Source organism: Hippoglossus stenolepis, chromosome 15 (assembly GCF_022539355.2).
Source record: "Hippoglossus stenolepis isolate QCI-W04-F060 chromosome 15, HSTE1.2, whole genome shotgun sequence".
In the NCBI taxonomy this organism is placed as follows: Eukaryota; Metazoa; Chordata; class Actinopteri; order Pleuronectiformes; family Pleuronectidae; genus Hippoglossus; species Hippoglossus stenolepis.
In genome coordinates, this window is record NC_061497.1 from 21417414 (window position 1) to 21436224 (window position 18811).

At 43.3% G+C, this 18811-nt stretch overlaps 1 protein-coding gene across 1 annotated transcript in view; it reads right to left on the reverse strand.

Moving 5' to 3' along the window:
- Positions 1–354: 354 nt before the first annotated feature.
- elmod1 (ELMO/CED-12 domain containing 1) overlaps positions 355–18811 on the reverse strand; it is a 32258-nt gene continuing 13801 nt past the window's right edge. Inside the window, exon 13 of the mRNA XM_047343338.1 lies at positions 355–415. The gene's annotated coding sequence lies outside the window, so the exon portion shown is untranslated. The remainder of the gene's footprint in view (positions 416–18811) is intronic.

Below are 18811 nucleotides of genomic sequence, written 5' to 3' on the forward strand. Positions count from 1 at the left end.
TCAAATCTGAACACACAGACGCAACATATTTCTTTGAATGAGCGTGACAGACATTTCCCGAGGATCCAATCATCCTCATTGTCATTTGTGAATAAACATGAATCCATCACTTGTAGTAGTTTAAGAAGTGAGAACGGTTCTGTCACTTTCACAAAAACAATGTAAATTAGGGGCGAAACAAGCTGCAAGTACAACACTGAGAGTAAAACCATCATCTTTCATCTGGACTTGTCTGTATGGCCACTTGGTGAAGTCATTGTTCACTCTGTGTTTTGTTTTGTTTCTCCTCCTTCAACTCGCAGCCTCTGTGGCAGCATTAGTTCCGGTGTGTGTGTGTGTGTGTGTGTGTGTGTGTGTGTGTGTGTGTGTGTGTGTGTGTGTGTGTGTGTGTGTGTGTGTGTGTGTGTGTGTGTGTCAGAAACTGTCAGACTTTGAAAACTCCTGCATCAAACAAATTATAGACGAGTGTCTAATCTGTTCCTTGAATTTAATAAAACTTTGGAGCCGAAAAGTTTCATCATGTTGCTTTGACATCAATTCAATTTCTACATCGTACTGAAGACAGCATTGTTGTTTTGTTTTTTATTTCCTTGTGTTTATATTTTCTTGATTATCTGCTTTTCTGCTAATGTTTACATTTGTTTACCGTTTGCAGCCATGAAAGTTGAAAGATAGTGGGACTAATAAATTATTCTCTTATCTCATCTTATCTTATTAGTCAAGGAACCCAGAGTCGTATCTTAATTTCTCAGTCAAATAGCTGCACTTTTTTGTGCTTTCCCAACATATAAAGAAAATCATATTCAGGTGAAAAATAGATGAGACTTTTCTCCTGAAGCTCGTGTGATGGATGAATCAAAGCATTTTCTGTTCTGGTGTGATAGTCTGAGCTTGATCCTCCGATAGTAACACAGCTGCATTATTATTCTGCCTTATTCCTTCACTATTCTTAAAGGCTATAGAAACTGTGATAGTGTCAGATTCATGGGATCAATATGTAGTTAATAATGTATTTAATAAGGTCAGCGCTGCCAAAGCGAAAACGCCCCAACCGCCAGTTACCTGCAACAAAAAGAAGAAACACCGGGGCAGAACCAAACGGACCAGAGGAACAATAACGGCACATAGGAGGTAAGGGCACGGACGGCCTCTGGGTGAGAGCTGCTGCAGAGGCTGGCTGACTTTTCACTACAGGCTCAAGGCTCAGTGGTTACTGTTACATGTTCATCCTTCCACATGAAGAGACATAGACCGAAGAGAGGAGGAGGGTCAGAGCATCGAGAACCACCGAGGTGTTTATTCCTCTTTTCTCTGTGAGAATAGGCAAAGCTGCAGAGATCACGGGTGCAGTTTTTGGAGGGTGAACGTGCCGCAGACGTCTGCAAGCAACCATCTCACTTGCATTCCTGCGAGTGTGCCTGTATTTCTAACACCATAATAACGTGTGTGTGTTCCTGTGTGTGTATGTGGAGTTGCCTTCTGCAAATCCGTCAGCATGATCTTCTCTTTTCTCCCCAGCCAGAGCCAATCGATTCTCCACAGGCTGGTGGGCCAGGAACCACTGCTTTCTGTCAGAGCCGTGAATGAGCTGGTGGGTGGATGGATTACTCCATTGTCGCGAGGGGCACGCAGCTAGAGATTTCACATTATGTTAAATTAAAACCTGTAATTACCAAAACAATAGTCGGAAAATTGCGCAAACCCATTTGGTTTTAATGATTGATTTGATTTTCATTTGTGTCAGAAAATGGAGCTGTGCATCTCTCGCAGGGCAGAGTTGTGTTTGATCATCGGAGGAAACCTCAGCATTTCATTCACAGGTATATTCTGGGATTGGGTGTGAACCTCAGCCCTGGCTCCAACGTTTCTGAATTTAATAATGAAGGTGCTGCGAGGAGAAGGAGGAGGAGAGGAGGAGGAGGAGGAGGAGGAGGAGGAGGAGGAGAGGAGGAGGAGGAGGAGTGCACCATGAGTTTCCTGTGACAGTGATTCATATCACAAACCAGACTGGAGAGCAAACACTGTAATTTGCTCAAGTTTCAAGTTGAACTAAAATTTGTAACTATTATATGTATGAGTCCAGATCTGAGGGTTGATTCAGTGTTTTCCTCAATAGCGAATTCAAATATAACAACTCAAGGGACAGAAATTTGCATCATTCGTTTCACCCGGGGTGAGAGATGCTAAATATCTGTCTATTCACGTTTTTGCATTGACTTTGTTGGTGTGAACGCACCATTACTATGATTTTTCATTCAGTGTGAAAGCAATTTGAAATGACCTGTAATTCTGACAAGAGCAACGGCCACTGGGAAAACTGAGAAACTGGGTCGGACCAATGTAACTTCCTCTCTCACTCAGGGACAGACAAAGAACTAACGATGAGCCGACTCTCAGATCAGATCAACTCTCTTCACTGAGACACAATCCCTGGTCTGGTTCTGGTCTGGTGCAGCTTTAATGTCGATACTGGGAGTTGGCAAAGAAACAAAAACAAAAAACTCTTGGCTGCGGTTGGTGGTTGAATTATTATGCTCTCTGCGAGTCTGGCTCAGGATCAGTCTGAGATGCTAATGTTAGTTCGAGCAGCATCGTGAAGTCGATAGGAATCATGGATTCTGCATCGAGGCTTTAACAAACTTTAACAAAACAACCCAGACTTGAAGATTATACAACAAAAACAAGTTTTAAGAGGCTGCTAATGTTTTTTCATTTAATACGACAATCAATAGAAACCAGTGGAGGCCTGGAATGATGTGATCTGCTGCCAATGGGCTCAAACTGGTCCCTATAAGGCAGGACTGATGCTTCTGCTTCCCGGGGCTTCTCTCAATATGAAGGTATCCCATCGTGTGCGTGTGAGCGTCTGTGTGAAACCAGAAAAGTGAGAATTAGTCACTGGCGGTGCAGCTGTGTGTTTGCTAAGTTCAAACAGTGTGACGGGAGATGGAGGATATGAAGACGTGAGAGTGTGGAAATGGCAGATGGAGAAGAGAACATGCAGCCCTTCAATTATCCGATTATAAGTCAGAGGAGAGAGAGAGAGAGAAAAAGAGAGAGAGAGAAAGAGAGGCACAAAAAAAAACAGGGTGACTCATCTGTTTCCTGTCAGTTTCTATGGGTGTATTCAGAACCAGCCTAATAAATGTACTGTATTCATCTGTTAGGATGACAGTTATAATGGAAATTTCTCCCATCATTACCTAAATCATTCAGGCTATTTCCTGGGACTGGACTTGTAGAGTTTGTGTTGAGGCTCAGGTCCAGATTTGACTTCTATTCAGGCTGAGCAGGGTTTGGAGTCAAGGGTTTGGGTTCAACTCCGGGGGCATCAGGGTTCACAGATATGAGGTCAGTTCAAACAGGATGATAAGGAATGTTTGGTCCGAGATGCAGGTTGTTTGTTCGACTCGTAGCAGAAACTAGCATCATTCAACTTTAAAGGTCCAGTGTGTAGAGTTTAGTGACATCTAGTGGTGAAGTGTCATGTTGCAGTTTAGTTTGTCCAGTCTTGGGCTACTGTAAAAAAAAATGGCGGCCGTCGTAGAGAGGATCTGCTCCTGATGTAAATATAAAGTATTTATATATAAAGTATTTAAATATAAAGGGCTCTTACCTTTACCTTCAAGTATTTATCCCCCATCAACCTGCTGCTGCTGCTGCTGCTTCCAATTAATATTCTGCGTCTAAAGATATTGGAATTTATTTATTCCTAATTTGAAAGAGCTTGTAATAAAGCTTTACTTGGGGATGTATTTTTTTTTGTGTGTATTTCGTGTATATTTATCTTATGTAACGTGTCATCATTAGGGAAGTAGTGGGTGTGGAGGAGATGATTCATCTGAAGGAGTTTAATCATAAGCATTATACCTGTAAAATGACTAAGTGTTAACCTCACCTCACAGTTAGCTTGGCTGCAGACTCTCAGTCTTTCTGCAGAGCTCTCGTATAATTCTACTGAAGAATACTGAAGCTCTGGTCGTGCACTGCAGTCAAATACCAAACACACACACATGCAAACTCCACCTTTATCCCTTCGAGTCTTATTTACTCACTCCAGATAACATCCTCTGAACTGAGCCGACAGCTAAAATTGGAAACTTCACTCAAGCGCGGAGAAATATCCATTTGAAAACATGAATGTCTTAGTCCGATCAGTAATCTGCCGTTCGCCTCCCTCTGTGGCTGCGAAACCCCCTTGATCTTTCAGTCATTTAGTGCCAGTCCACTTCCACTCGTTCACTCCTCCCTCAGAGAATTCCAGAAAGAGAAGTGTAATTCTCACTGTCAATAACAAGAGAGCCCCATTGTCAGATAGAACGCAGGAACTCAGACGCTGGCATTTTGATTAAATCTGGGGATTTGATCCTGAGGAAGAATCTGTAATTTTACAGAGATGCCTACGTTGCTACTTTGCGCTGCTGATTGACAAAATGATGTTTCCGCTCACAGCCCACGCTGCAAAGTAGATTTAACTTTTGGAAAAAAATGCAATTCATCTCCACTTCAGATAAAGCTGCACAGAAACACAGAAGCAAAACTGACTCACCCTCATTTACTCGTGTGCAACTGTTCTGGTGGCGTTTTGGCAAGAATTGTAAATATGTCGCTAGATTATTTTGTTTGTACTTTTCGGTATTTGCACAATTCTTCTGCAGGACGTGTTTGTGTTTTTCCTGCAGGGACAATCTTAGTTTGAACTCCAACCTCCATTAACAACCTACACAATCTAGGATTAGGACCCAGAGCAGCCACAGAGACGGAGTGAGAGGTTGATCGTGTCCAGCGGCTGCTGCGGACCGACGGACACGCGGCGTGATTGATGAGAATAACATCTGACACTGGACAAGGGCCGACGCTGTTTGAATATCCACCGGGAGTCAGCATTTTTCCAGAAACCTCCCATTAAGAATGCATGAGCAGGGTCCGCTGTCTGTGAGTATCATAATAAAAGCAGTCAGTGTCAGGAAGATCAGGGGGGTTTGTTCCCAGCTCACACTGAAGAACATCTCTGAAGAGAACCAGAGGTGAAGAACACATGACGGAGAGAATATCTGTCAGGTGAGTCATCCTGTCATTTATCCTACAATCTTTGGTGGTTGTGCATTGAAATGCGATGAAACATTGAACTGAAATTCAAGTGATAATTAGAATGATCCAACCCATAGACAAAGATAAATAAAGATGGACGCTCCACAGAGTGAAGCCAAATCATCTGGATCCCCCCCCCTGGTGGCTGGCTGCAGTACAGGTCCTAAATCCCACCTCCCCATGGTAGTGGACGGGACATAAACAAAAGTCAAAGTTCACATTTAATAATTGTTTTTCCTCAAAGATGGTTTCTGTCATATTAGGTAGTTCTTGTTCTCGTAAGTTTGGTTTTAATAAGTTATTTGATGCTATAAAAACAAGGTGAGACCAGTGGCTGTTCCACCTCACATTCAACAATGTGCAGACTCTGGCTCCAAAGAACCAAGATGGCAGCCCCCTGCAAGCCTGGGATACTTTGGCTTCAGTTTTGTACGATGGCAGGAAGTGGAAACACATCGTCCATTTTTATTTACAGTCTACGGATCACACCAGCCTCAACATCTGTCAACGTGTTGATGTTTCCACACCTGAGGAACATCATTATGATCTCAACTACACAGCGGATACTTGGTTTTGACGCATTAGAATGAGTTCTTCAGAACTGGCCACACACACACACACACACACACACACACACACACACACACACACACAGAGACACACACACACACACACTCCTTTAATCGTCCTGCACTGTAATATCGATATGTTTATTTAATTTCCCATATTCCAGGATACATCACTTTAAAAAGAACAACCTTGCAGACTGACATTACCACGGACAGAACTGCAAATTTAATGATCCCACTTTCCAACTCTGTTTCCAGATGTGAGCAAAATGATTACACGGCCATCGCCGATATAGAATTATAACGACTCCTTTCACCTCTCGCCAGGAGCTCTCTGCTTTATCTGCTCCCTCTCTCTCCCCCTTTGTCCTTCATTCGTCATATTTCTTCATCCACCCTCTGCTTGTTCTGCCCGTCTGCGATTCTCTCTGTAACCTTGTGAGTTTGTCTTTAATATTCATGGTGATTGAACCTGAGGGGAATTCCACATGTCTCTCTAATTTATGTGGGAGAGGCTTCATTATTCAACCCGCTGATTTAATATGCATCATAGGACTGGTGGGTGAACATGTGAGAGAGGAAGCCGCTCTCAGAATGGCTGCGCTCCGAGGAGTTAAAACTTCTGAGGAGCTGACTGACGGTCTCGCCCCCGGGCAGACGACTCTATACTCCTCTTTTGTCATCTCTGCCCCTCCCGCTGCCGCTGTCTCTCACTCCCTTCATCCGCTCACACATCCACACATTGATGGAACGTTGAGGGTCCCAAGAGGATGCATCACACCGACTTTGAACCTGCTGCCTCCAGGGAGTTACTCGTCTTAACAAATTCTCATGAGCAAAACCTCCCATTAAACAGATAAATATCACTTTTGCACTAGTTTTTTGTACAGATGAAAGAAATTAGATAATAAGTAAACCATTGAGGTATTCAAGTATTTTTTTGAACTCTGCACAGTGGAAGTCTGGCTGTTTCCTGGCTGGAGCCTGGTCTATGCAACTTTTATACTTTAAAATAGCAGCTTTATTAAAATGAGTTTGATGTTTCAGTGACTGTGAATCAGGGGAATGTTTCCTCTTTCATTCCCACTTCTCACCCTGAACGTCTGATCCATGTAACTTTGGGTGAGTGGGTTCGATCTCCTGTGAGAAGAACTGACAGAGAGTCGCAGCTTCAACTGTCAGAATCAGGTCCAGCAGGTTGAAGAGTGAAGCTGAACTGTGGATCAGGTAAAAAGACTCAGAAGTTATTAAAACTAAAGTTTATCTCCAATATTCAGCAGGAAACTTTTAAAATATGAAGAATTCTAAACAGTTTGGTGGATTTGTTCTAGGGATCATGGGGAATATCCACCGTTCAGTCGTGTTTCAGTTCAGCATACGGAACCCCACAGAGATAATCACCATATGTGACTGCAGGAGGCGCTGTTGCAGACACAACAGAAGTGTGCATCTTCTAATGTCCAATTTGAATAATTCCACAACAAACAAATGTATCTTATGCATAAAATATTGCAGAAACATCAGCTCCAGTGAACTTTCTCCGGTGATCTCGGGACACAAGGACACTTAATGCAGCAGCTGCAGCCAAGAGGAAATGTAAAGATTTGTGCCTTAGAGAATGTCTCTGCTGGTTTTCTGTAGATCATAAAAGAACTTCTTTGAAATTGCACTTTGCAGATATCACTGGCTGAAAACTTCTATTCAGCAAAATGCCAAAAATCAACACCATACTTCAGGGAACCCATTCATCACTCTAACCCTCTCTCTCTCGCTCTCCCACATATTGTCTCGTACCTTTCGTTGCCATATGGTTCACATTCACGCTCCCTCTCCCCGCTGACACGTTTCCTCTGCGTTATCGCTCCCTTTTCACCTCCCGCTGCTCAAAAGGTCATTTGTATTCCATCGTCAGGTCGGCAGGGCGTGCTTATCTCTTCTGAGGGCCTTTGAAAAGACTCCGATTCTGCATGAAAAGGAGATTCCAAAGGCAAACCTCAGTGACACCGCCTGACACGCTAACAGACAGGGTTCAGAGCGAGGGCTAACTCGACAGCTGCCGCCAGCGCATCCATCCAGGTTATGATGCGAGATGAAGTCTGCGGCACCGCATCAAACAAAACCTGCTACTCCCCAGTGGGCGGGGGGAGAATCGGGAATTCCTAGAACACCGGGTCCTGCTTCCAAACATGTTAGAACATGGTGTAGCTCCGATTATTTTTGACATCGTCAGACACAGAGGTTGAACTGTGTGAGGAGGAAGTTGAGGGAGTATTAACTACACATGTCAGCCATTATAGGATATGTTAACAAAGAATGACGTACTGTGAGTCAATTAAGCAGCAGGGAGATTAAACCACAGAGTGTAAATAAAGAGGGACTCTTCCTCCCACTATCCAGAAATGAGGCCAAAATATCCCGGATACCAAATTTCCATCTTGCACCAATGACGACACCTGAAAACGTCCCGATACAAACACTTGCATGTCCGATTTTTTTTCCTTCTCATCCATTAATGTGACATGTGAAAATCTGTAGGTTGTAATTGACTACGAGAACAATACATCAAGGTGAAATGACTGATGCTATTTACGTGGAGGCAGCGCTCGGATCTCATCATGAGTCATGTTATTGTAACATTGGGACGGAACAAAGATTGTAAATAAAGATGGATAAAGATATCCAGAAATGAATTGAAAGTCAACCTCAGCTGTCAATCACGACGTTCCACTTCACTACTATAGCATGAGATGACTAATGAAAACCAAACTTAAGAGAAAAACGAAGAAACATCAGTGATAAGAATTATTCCTCAAATGACAGAAACCATCTTTGAGAAACATTTGAGGTGTGTTTGTAGTTTGCTCAATGTCTCATCCACTAACATGGAGAAGTCGGGGTTTATAACCTATACTGCAGCCGGTCACTAGGGCACAATAAAGACATTAGGGGAGGTGTCATGTTGTGTGTATGTATACAGAATAAAATGTCATCCCCAATGATGTGTTATGTATAATCATTAGTTAATTATAGTTATTAATTAGATGTTTTAATTCCAAAAACAAATACAGGAGTCTTATCTTCCTGAAAGTAGAATTAGCAGCTCCTGGAAATGCATTTTCCTTGTTTTCTCAAGTGAAATCCGAGGATATTAAATACAAGCGTTATTAGTCACAGGCGTTTGGAAACACTGGCGTTATTTCTCTGCGTTGTTGCCTCCAACATAACTTGTCTACAGGAGGTGGCGGCGGCGGCGGTGCAGGTAGGAAGAGCCGGGCGCTCGATCAGATGAAGGGTGTGAAGATGATGGTATCTGGAGGAGGAGGAGAGGCGTCACTCACCCGTCTCCTCTGCGAACGTATTAATCACCGTCAGCAGCTTCTCTCAGATGTCAGATTGGGGGGGGGGCAGGTTATCTGTGTTGATAAAGAAACTCGCACAAACCCCTCTGATGAAATTTTGCACACTCACGTTTAAAAGTATCTGTTTTTGTTTCGACAACAACACCGACATGTTTCCCTGCGGAGCAGAGGCTGCATCTCCGCTGAAACGTGGTGAAGCAATTTGTGCAAATCTTTTCTCCTCCTTCTCGTTGCTTAGCCAATTATCTGCACAAACAGAATGCAGGTTATTATTTCTCTCGCCTCCATAGGTCCTGCCAGGGTCTGGGGGGGTTGGACGGGGATGTTTTTTTTATATAGAATAGAGAAAATACAATTTATAAATACAAATACAAAAATCCATCTCAAACAACAAGTGTTCATTTTATAGCCGTTCTTTTCGCCACAGAAAAGTGATGGAAGGGTGAGTAAGACCCACCGAGTGCGACCTGCGACTGCAAAACATCACAGGAACCTGTGGAAAGGTTAAAAGAGAAATGAAACCAACACATGTACCATGAATTTACCTTCAACTTTGTGGAGCAGTTCTGTTGTGCTGCTGTAAACTCTACAGGAGTCGAGAGGATCTTGACAACATTTGGTATTTGGAAGGAAAAGGGCAGAGCTGGGAACATGTTCTTAAATATATTCAACCCACTGAAACATTGTGCAGGACACGTTCACCCAAAACATGTTTAAAGCACAGTCGATTTCTAGGAGCAATGGAATGTGTCCTTCCTCATTCAAACATTCATAAACAGTGAATGTCCTTTTCTAGTTAATATGAAGAATGGATGAATTTTGGAAAGAACTCAGGGTTGATGCTAAGGGCACGGAACTACAAGGAAAAAAGTAAACTGAACAAATCCTTTAACAAACCATTATATTTGATTTTAGAAGAAGAAGTGATGCACAAATGTAAAAAGAGATGTGGACAATGTTAGGAACAATTTGTGATACAGAATAAACTTGAAATTGAACAAAGAACATATAAAAAAGGGAAAACATGAGCAACAAGAATTGCAAAACCAGATTTGGTCAACAATTTGTCCATCACTGACACCAACTCATGGACTGACTAAGCTTTGCCTCAAGTTTAAATGGCTTCTCCCTCATGTTGTTCCCTGATATTAACACCAAATACATTTCTTACAGCAGGAAGTTCAGGTAACTCCATCACGTTTAGCCACAGGAACAAGAATCCCTTTTTTTTTTTTTACCGCCCTCCATCAACCTGACTTCCCTGAGCCTGGAGAACCTTAGCGTATTCTTTCAGCTACCTCATTGAGGCTTGTTAAATTAAATAAATTAAGGAGGGGGAGGTAGTTTGTTCATTTTCATCAGTCGGAGGGGAAGAGGAGCTCTGGGAGTCGTGGACATGATGTCAGGAACCCGACAGCTCCTCAGTGCAGCCGAGTTATTGCTTCGAGCGCTTTAACGCAGGTCGAGTCCACAACTAACACGGAGCTGCAGCAATAAGAATTATCATCGGAGCCTCGGTATCTGTCCTCGGTGTCATTTACTGAATGTGTGGAAACTATTAGCCCTGTCAGGTGCCGGGACAATTTGGGTGATAGACTAGTAATTTTGTTATCGTGTGAGCGAGGCCGAATTGGCCTGAGGATATTTATGTCCGTCTCTTTTGCGGAGTGATTAGTCACCTCACACCCTTCTTCTTCAGCAAGAGTCGAGAAAACCACCTCAGGGACGGCAGCGAGGAAAATTCCAGCAAATTAAAAGATGAATGTTGAACAAGCGCTCTGTGTTAACGCCACCGCAGCAGAGTCCGGCGTCATACTCTCACTTCAGCACATCCAAGGTGTCCAAGCTTAAATTAAAAAAAATCAATTAAAACATTTTTGTACGAACACAAAGTCCTTTTTGTTGAGAAGAAAATAGAAAATATTTAATAGCTTAATATATTTTATAGCCTGTGTGGTTTTCCCCACATATTCTTCCACTTTTGTTCAATCGTTCATATTAAGCAGCAAATGACAACTTCTACCGCAATTAATTGGTTCACAGATACAAGCTGTGTGTTAAAGGAATAACACAACATTCTGCAGAACATACAAAAACCTGTTCTCGCTGAGAAAGTCCGTAAATACGCAGGTGAAGAGTCAGGAAGTAGTTCAAGATTAACAGGAAGCAGGGAACCTCTAGGTCATCTAGTCTCACTGAGCCAATAAACATATTTCCAAAAGTGCTAAATTGTGAAATAGCCCAAACTTCCCGATGCTTGTATCATATCTTTTGTGACTATTTGACAAACTGAAGGTCTCAAAGCTTAAATAATGAAAACATCAGTGCATAAATTAGACATTTTTCATCCTGTAATATATTCAGATCACATCACAGGGATTTCTTTGTGTAAACACTGATATGCTGATGAGCTTTTTGATGGCAGCCTATTTTATCCTCTCTCCTACACAAACATAATATATCTCTCTCTCACACACACACACACTTGACCTTTAACCTTTGCCCTCCACCATCATCCCTCTGAATTAAGCGACACCACAGCAGCCACACAGAGGATAAGGTTAAGGACCTGTCGTAATTCCTCTGCCTTGGCCCGACCCCTAGATATGAAGTGTCCTTGTCACTTCACTGTCGTCCCCAAACAGAGCCACAGGGGAGAGGACACCACTCGCTACGTCATTTCAATGTAACGTTAGTCCTGTTCATAGAAACTTTACTGAAAACCTTATAACATGAGCCGGGAAGTTATTTTCAAACACAGGAGTTACTGACGCTACTCGTTACTCTCACTCAGACTGTTCACAGGCTTGTGTTGACGGCGTGAATAGCGATTTCCCTGAAACGCTTGTCACAGCAATTCAATGACATTTTCATTTGATACTGGATTAAACAACTGTAAGAGATTCTGTTGGATTTGCAAAGAAATTCATGGTTATTTTGCTAGATTTCATATATTTATCAGCATTTTAACCCCCAAACGGCTGCCGTCTTGATTTGCTTCGTACGTTCGTAAAGTATTCCTGAATTTCCGTCTACCCCTTTGTTTTTTAGAGGGTCCTGAATACACTGCTGTTGAAGGGGTGTATGGGCACTGCCCCTGCATCACATACAGAAATTGGAACAATGCACAAGCAAAACGGAGGGTTAGGGCCAAGTGGTCGGGCTAAAGGTTGATAAGTGTATCCAACATTCACGCACAGGCGCTTATTCCCTTGCATCTGCTGTAGGTAGTCATGTGGTAGAGCTCTGGATGCCTTGCGACTGAAGGAGTTCCCCCTCGGACTCTGCAGCGTGACCGACCATTAGCATACACTGACAGGTTCTGTAATAAAGAGCCACCGGCGTCGCCTGCAGATGATGCAGAGGCCACAGCAGCAGCCTGGACACCGACACATTGATTTATTGACTCACACACACGGACCAATCAGTGCTGAATTGTTTGTGTGGTGCATTGTTTGTTTAGGTAATCGTGAGAGGGACCGAACAACATCGACATCTGTAGTTTACAACAAGCGCTGAAAACAAGTGGAATGGTTGAAAATAGCTTTTGGACAATTTAGGACATTTTAGTGTTTTTCAGATATTTGTTTGTTTAAACCGGTCCAATCCTGGAACTGGTCACTGCAAACCTTCACCTCATCCACGTAGCTGACTCAGCAGTTGTGTCTCCTGCTTTGATGACAGCAGTGCATGCTGGGTAGTGGGCTTACTGTATTATATGTGATGCCTGAGCACTGAAGCCTCCTGTACCTGGTTGAGGCTCCACTGGAAGCAGCCTTCACCTCTCAGGGAAAAGATCATTTACTTTCTTCTTCGGGGCATGAAGCCGTGTCTCAGGCTTTATCACCAACATTTCTGAAACATGCTGCTGCCACAACAACATATATTTATTCTTAGTCAGACTCAGTACCTCACATATACTCTGAGCAAATCCCAAAGATAATTTGTGGGTACAGATTCCTGGATGCGAGCGCTCATTAATAATTTCCACTGCCGCCCCATTAAGTTTGATTTATGCTCCAGTGTCCTGTTGCACCAAGGCTGCGACACAGACGCCTCCAGTGTGGGAACTGATTTATCTCCAGATCTCACACGGAGACGGCACAATGACGACACCAGATGGATGTGTTGCACATCACCGACTTGTGCTTTAATTACATGTACAGTTATAGTCCTGCAACCATCAGAAGGTTAAATAACAGTTTACATTGTTCGAGACCACAAAGTGTGTGTAATGCTCCTGAAGAAGAAGATTAATGAGCTGCTCTTTAACTTTTTATTTGTTGGTTTCACCTTCAACAATCTCTACGGGCAGAGGAATCTAATGTGTGGTAGTACTATTATGAGAAAATAAAATAAATGATTAAAGTCAGAATTATAGGCGACATGTCCTTTTAGAGGAGGAATATCAGAAGATCAGCTTGTTGCCTGTGTTGAGATTAGGAACGTGTTGTTTAATTATACTTTAGTACAGGTTTCACAAATAATTAATCTTTTGTCACATTAGCATCACACTATCATAAATATCTTTAAAAAGATTCTGCAAGAAACTTTCTAATCCTAAAGTAAGATATCCACAAATTTCCTCTTTTACGACGTTATTCTTGAAATGTTCGGTGCAAAATGTATAAATCCAAGCTTCAACTTCAAAGGTTTCTTCTTTTCGGTTTCTCGCTGCAGAACAGAACACGACGTGGATCCTTCTCCATGTTTGTTTCTCTTCAGGTGTCATGTTCCATCGTGCGAGTTTCTGTGAGAGTCTCTGGAGCCGCCGCCGAGAAACCGTTTCCCACAAACACCAGGTGTGTTCGGGCCAAATCCTCGTGTGTGTGCGTTCTGACGATGATCATATTAAAAATCATTTAAGTCCGTGGGCTCCCATGTTTTTATTAATCGGGTAGGAGGTTAAAATCCTGTAGTTTGCACCAGGCCTGAAACATGGTCAGCTTTGTATTCCCGAGTGACCTCTGCAGTTATTACACATCACAACAGCAACACTGGTTTTGTGCAAGAAGGACTTCTTTCATTTTGAAAAACAGGACACGCTTGCCGTCCCTACATTAGTCATTACTGCTGACCGAAGGTTGCTGACTCACGGATTAGAGGAAACACTGAGGAGATCCCTTTTCACGGAACCTTCAGGGTTTAGATTTCTTCCATTTTCCTCCTCACGGGGGGGAAAGATGATTATTCACACATTTACAACTGCTCTGTTTTTCAAACATCGGTTCTGCTGTGTGATGTTTCCAGAATACACACACAGACGCTCCTCTTGGAACGCTGCGGCGCCCTCGCCACAGACGCGGGAATTACCCTCACGCTGCTGCTCGGGCAGATAATGCAACGCGAATACGATCAGCCGCTGCCAATGAGCAAGAATTACCATTTGCACATGCTAATTAGAAATGGCGATAAGGACGGGGGGGGGAATTAAACCGGGAGCGGTGAGGAAGTGGGTCGTGAACAAAGCTGACATTCTGATGGCGATAACGACAGCGATCCATTGATCCCTGATGGAGCCACTGATGAAGAAAGTGATGCTACTGGAAACTACTGGATTATTTAAATGCCAATATGCAGCTCATCCTCCAGTCTGATGAGCATGTACCAGTGCAGTGGTGGGATTATGCAAATGGGAGAGAAAAATTGAAGAAGCTGGCGGTTTCCCTGGCAGTCGACTTCAAAGCGGCCAGGACGGGAGATGGAATTAGTGCTCTGCCTAATCCCACTGGAGGAGGATGGGAGGGGGAGCTGCACTTTATTAATGCACCAGCAAGCTTAATCAGAGACAGAGAGGAAGAGGAGGGAGTGGTTGGTTAAAAAAAAAGAAATAAGAAAAGGTATAGGATGGTGACAGAATGAGAAAAGGGGGGATGTAAAGGAGGTGAGGAAGAGTGGGAGGGCGAGGAGAATAAGAAGATTCAGACCGGAGGAGAGGATGTGTGTTTGTGAGGAAGAGGAGGAGGAGGAGGAGGAGGAGGCGAGGAAGAAGAAGAAGAGCAACACAACGACAAGTGCATCAAAGAGAATTTTGATGACAGAGTCGGAAATCTGTGATTTCCCAAACACGCGTTCGTCTTCCTGCCAAAGCAGCACACCTGATATTCAGTGCAGCAGCACGTCAGGACGAGAACAGAACCTCAGGGGCAGATCAATACGCTCACTGCAGAGGCTGGATGTTAGCAAGTTGTTGTCAATGTATCAGCAGCAACACACACACACACACACACACACACACACACACACACACACACACACACACACACACACACACACACACACACACCCACACACACACACACACACACACACACACAGAGAGAAAAAACATTCCTCCCTGAATCAAACAGTGTGACTTTTACTCAGCTCTGTCATTAAAGATTATTATTGTTGTTGCTCATCTCCACGTGTTCAGAGCATGTAGGGACTTAATTAGCCCTTATTGAACTGGCATGTGTGAAAGTATTCCTGTGCTGGTGACCTTTGCTGACCATGTGATGAACTGTGAATCACTGACGCTGCACAGGATCATCTCTCTTCTTCTTCTTCTTCTTCTTCTTCTTCTTCTTCTTCTTCTGCTTCCACATCGGGTCAAGTGTCTTTTTTGTCAAAGGATCACAAAGTCAGCGGATCCATCGATCTGACACAGGAGAGATAACGTGGTAACTAATGGCAACATTAACATGTGGATGTTCGTGGTCCTAAGAGGATCAATCCTAATTATTCTTGGTGACCCCTGACCTTTGCTCCAGAATCGCTATCAGACCAAAATGACCCTGAAATTAGGGCCTTTCTCACACCTGAAACCAAGGTTTATGTCTTTGCTACATCGTTTATATTGGATCTGGTTAGTTTCAGATGTAATTTAGGGAGCGCACTGAAGAATTGTGTTTGATATACATACATCAAACGTAAACAAACATGGCTGACCGTGAGAAGCTGATGTTTATTTGGCTCGTGATGAGACGTGATGAGATGCCTCCGTTTACACAGAAACAAAGCAGAGGAGGGAAAACGACGCCATAACACATTTTATTTTACAGCCCTTTTATACTTGGAAACACATTCCAACACATGAGAGGGAGGGAACACAAACGAGGAAACAAGGGTCCAACAGAGCGCAACAGTAGCTACGACTCCACGAGCGCCGCCATTGTTGTGTGACGTCAGACAACTGCTCGAACTGCAGTTCAGAAGTAGATGGTTGTGTGACTAAGTCCGTGTGTCCCCTGAGAGTCGCCATAGTTTGGCCGTCAAGCAGATTTCACTGATGAGAAAGTGAGAACAATAAAGAGAAGCTGATGGACGTGAACGTGTCCAGTCTGGTCACTTTCTTGAAGACGCAGCAACGCGAACGCTGCTGTAATTAAACCTAAACAATAACTCAGTTATCAAAAGTGACAAGTTAATTTTTTGCGTCAGTTGACTGAACTCGTGAATCAATTAATTGTTTCAGCGCTAATTGCCTCTTGAGCTGATGCCACCGGTTGTTGGAGCTACAAGAGCATGAGAATCCAATCGGTTATTTCACCATCGTCGTTTTAAAATTCAAGAAGTTCAGTTTATCATCCAGTGTGAAGCCATATGCTCTTTATTCTGCTGGTGAAATGTCAGTAAACACCAGAGGAGAAACTAATCAGAGAAGATGGACGTGCCTCAGAGAATGAACATGTATCTGCTGTATTTATAAAAACCCTGGCGCGGCCCCTGGCTCATAGATCAACTCCAGTTGGACTCACATATCGACACATAAATCAGGCTGCTGTGCCGCTGACTTTTTGATATACACGCAGTTTGATTCATGAATTTGCTGCCTTGTACGTCTGTATCACATTTTATCTGCATGGGAGCCCCGGAGAGCTCGGAGCAGCCGCAGCCGCCTGAGCTCAATCAATAAGACAGCGTTGGTGAATTTAACATAATTAGAGCTGCTGCACATGTATGAAATCTGCGCTGGATTTTCCCTGCCTCTTGGCACGAAAATTGATTGGCTTGGAAAACAAGAAAAATCGATTCCTCGTGGAAAGACGAGGCTGCTGCCCTGCATTCTGAAGAGGCCCCGTCGAAAAAACAAGCACATTAGCATTTAGCTTGAGTGGAAACAGCAGTGTCAGGACTGACAGCGTTGTGTTTAACTGTCGGGCTGCAGACTCATCCTCGTGTTGCAGGACTCACACGTGTGCTGCAGGACCAGGTACAGCAGGACGATGCAGTCGACTGGAGGGCGGGGGGGCGGCGGGGGATGAAATAGAGCTGCACACCAGCACCTTCACATGGTCGTTGGGATGAACTGTTTCACCGACTGCAGTCCATCGTCTCCACATCTCCTCAAGGTGAAATTACACTTTGTCATAGAAGGTGACTTCGTTTGATATATTTTCTTTCTGAATGAATCAGCTTTTGGCTCAAAGCTTTTTGTTGCTTGTGGTGAATTTAAAGAGATGAGCTACAAAGACGGGCCACAGAGTGATGTCATCAGCCACACACACACACACACACACACACACACACACACACACACACACACACACACACACACACACGGGTAAGGACTGCATTGCCTTACATTCATTTCCAAAACAAAACACCTGAATATTCTTCTCTTATCATTAATTTCATTTATTACTGCTGTTATTATGATAGATTATCATATTAAAATGACTCAATTTTCTTCATTTAACAGCCAGGGAGGAGGCCTGATTCTTTTATGTTGTAATGTAAACCAATCAATTAAGGTTTTAACGAGGGACTTGGTGAATTTTAACATTCACAGTTTCCAGGTTCGTGTTTGAAATCACAATTTACATCTTAATCCATAACCTTAACCTCAGAAATGAGGTTTGGCCTCAGCCGGAACATGTAAACACACATTTCAAACCTGTATAAATGTATTTTTTACCTCAGACAAAAATTGACATACAGAATAGATTCTTTATGAAATGGTTCCGGTGAATGCATTAGAAGATATTTACCTATTTGGACATAACCATTCTAATATTTAGCTCTTGAACAACCCCTCAGAAAACGATCGGACTCTTTAGCTGCTAAACTCTGCACCATGTTCACAAGTTAAAGTCTCAGAAACAACAGTGGAACCCAAACTCAAGTCCCTAAATGAAAGTGCGGCTCCTCTCATGTTCCTAATAACATCTCTCAGCTCGTTGTTTTGGGTTTTTCTGGCGACTTCTCACTTTTTGTTCAGTCTTGTGTGAAGTAATCCTCTGGGAGGATTACAGCGGGGGTAAGTGGGGCCACGGGCCCCGGCCTCTGTTTGAAGCTCCCTTCTTGGTGAAAGTCAATCAAAACCGCCACCAACCGACATAAAAGAAGAAACGACTACAAAGAAATGCAAAGTGACAACAAACAGGCACAAAATGACCTTCCGTGTTTTTTTTTACTGTCGCTGCAGCCTCGCTTCTCGACAGCTGGTTTCACGGTTCACCGCCCGTCAGCGGGAGTATTGGAGCTCGATTCATTAGCTGGACACTGACACGACGACACGGGAATGATAATGTTGGTCTGTAACTTCTGGGGGACAAATGGGCGACTGTTTGCTAATACAGTTAACAACACTGTATCATATACATATATTTATATGAATGTAGCAGCAAAGAAAATATTATAATATGAGGTTTTTGATCATCCAAGCAGACGTCTTTTATTTCATAGAAGAACTAGAATGTCCCTCAGTCGAGCTCGAACCTCCACCAGGGTCCAGCAGTCACTTGAATCCAATCAGGCTGCAGCACGTCACACACGCTCAGATATCAGTCCACTAAAGAGGACAGACGT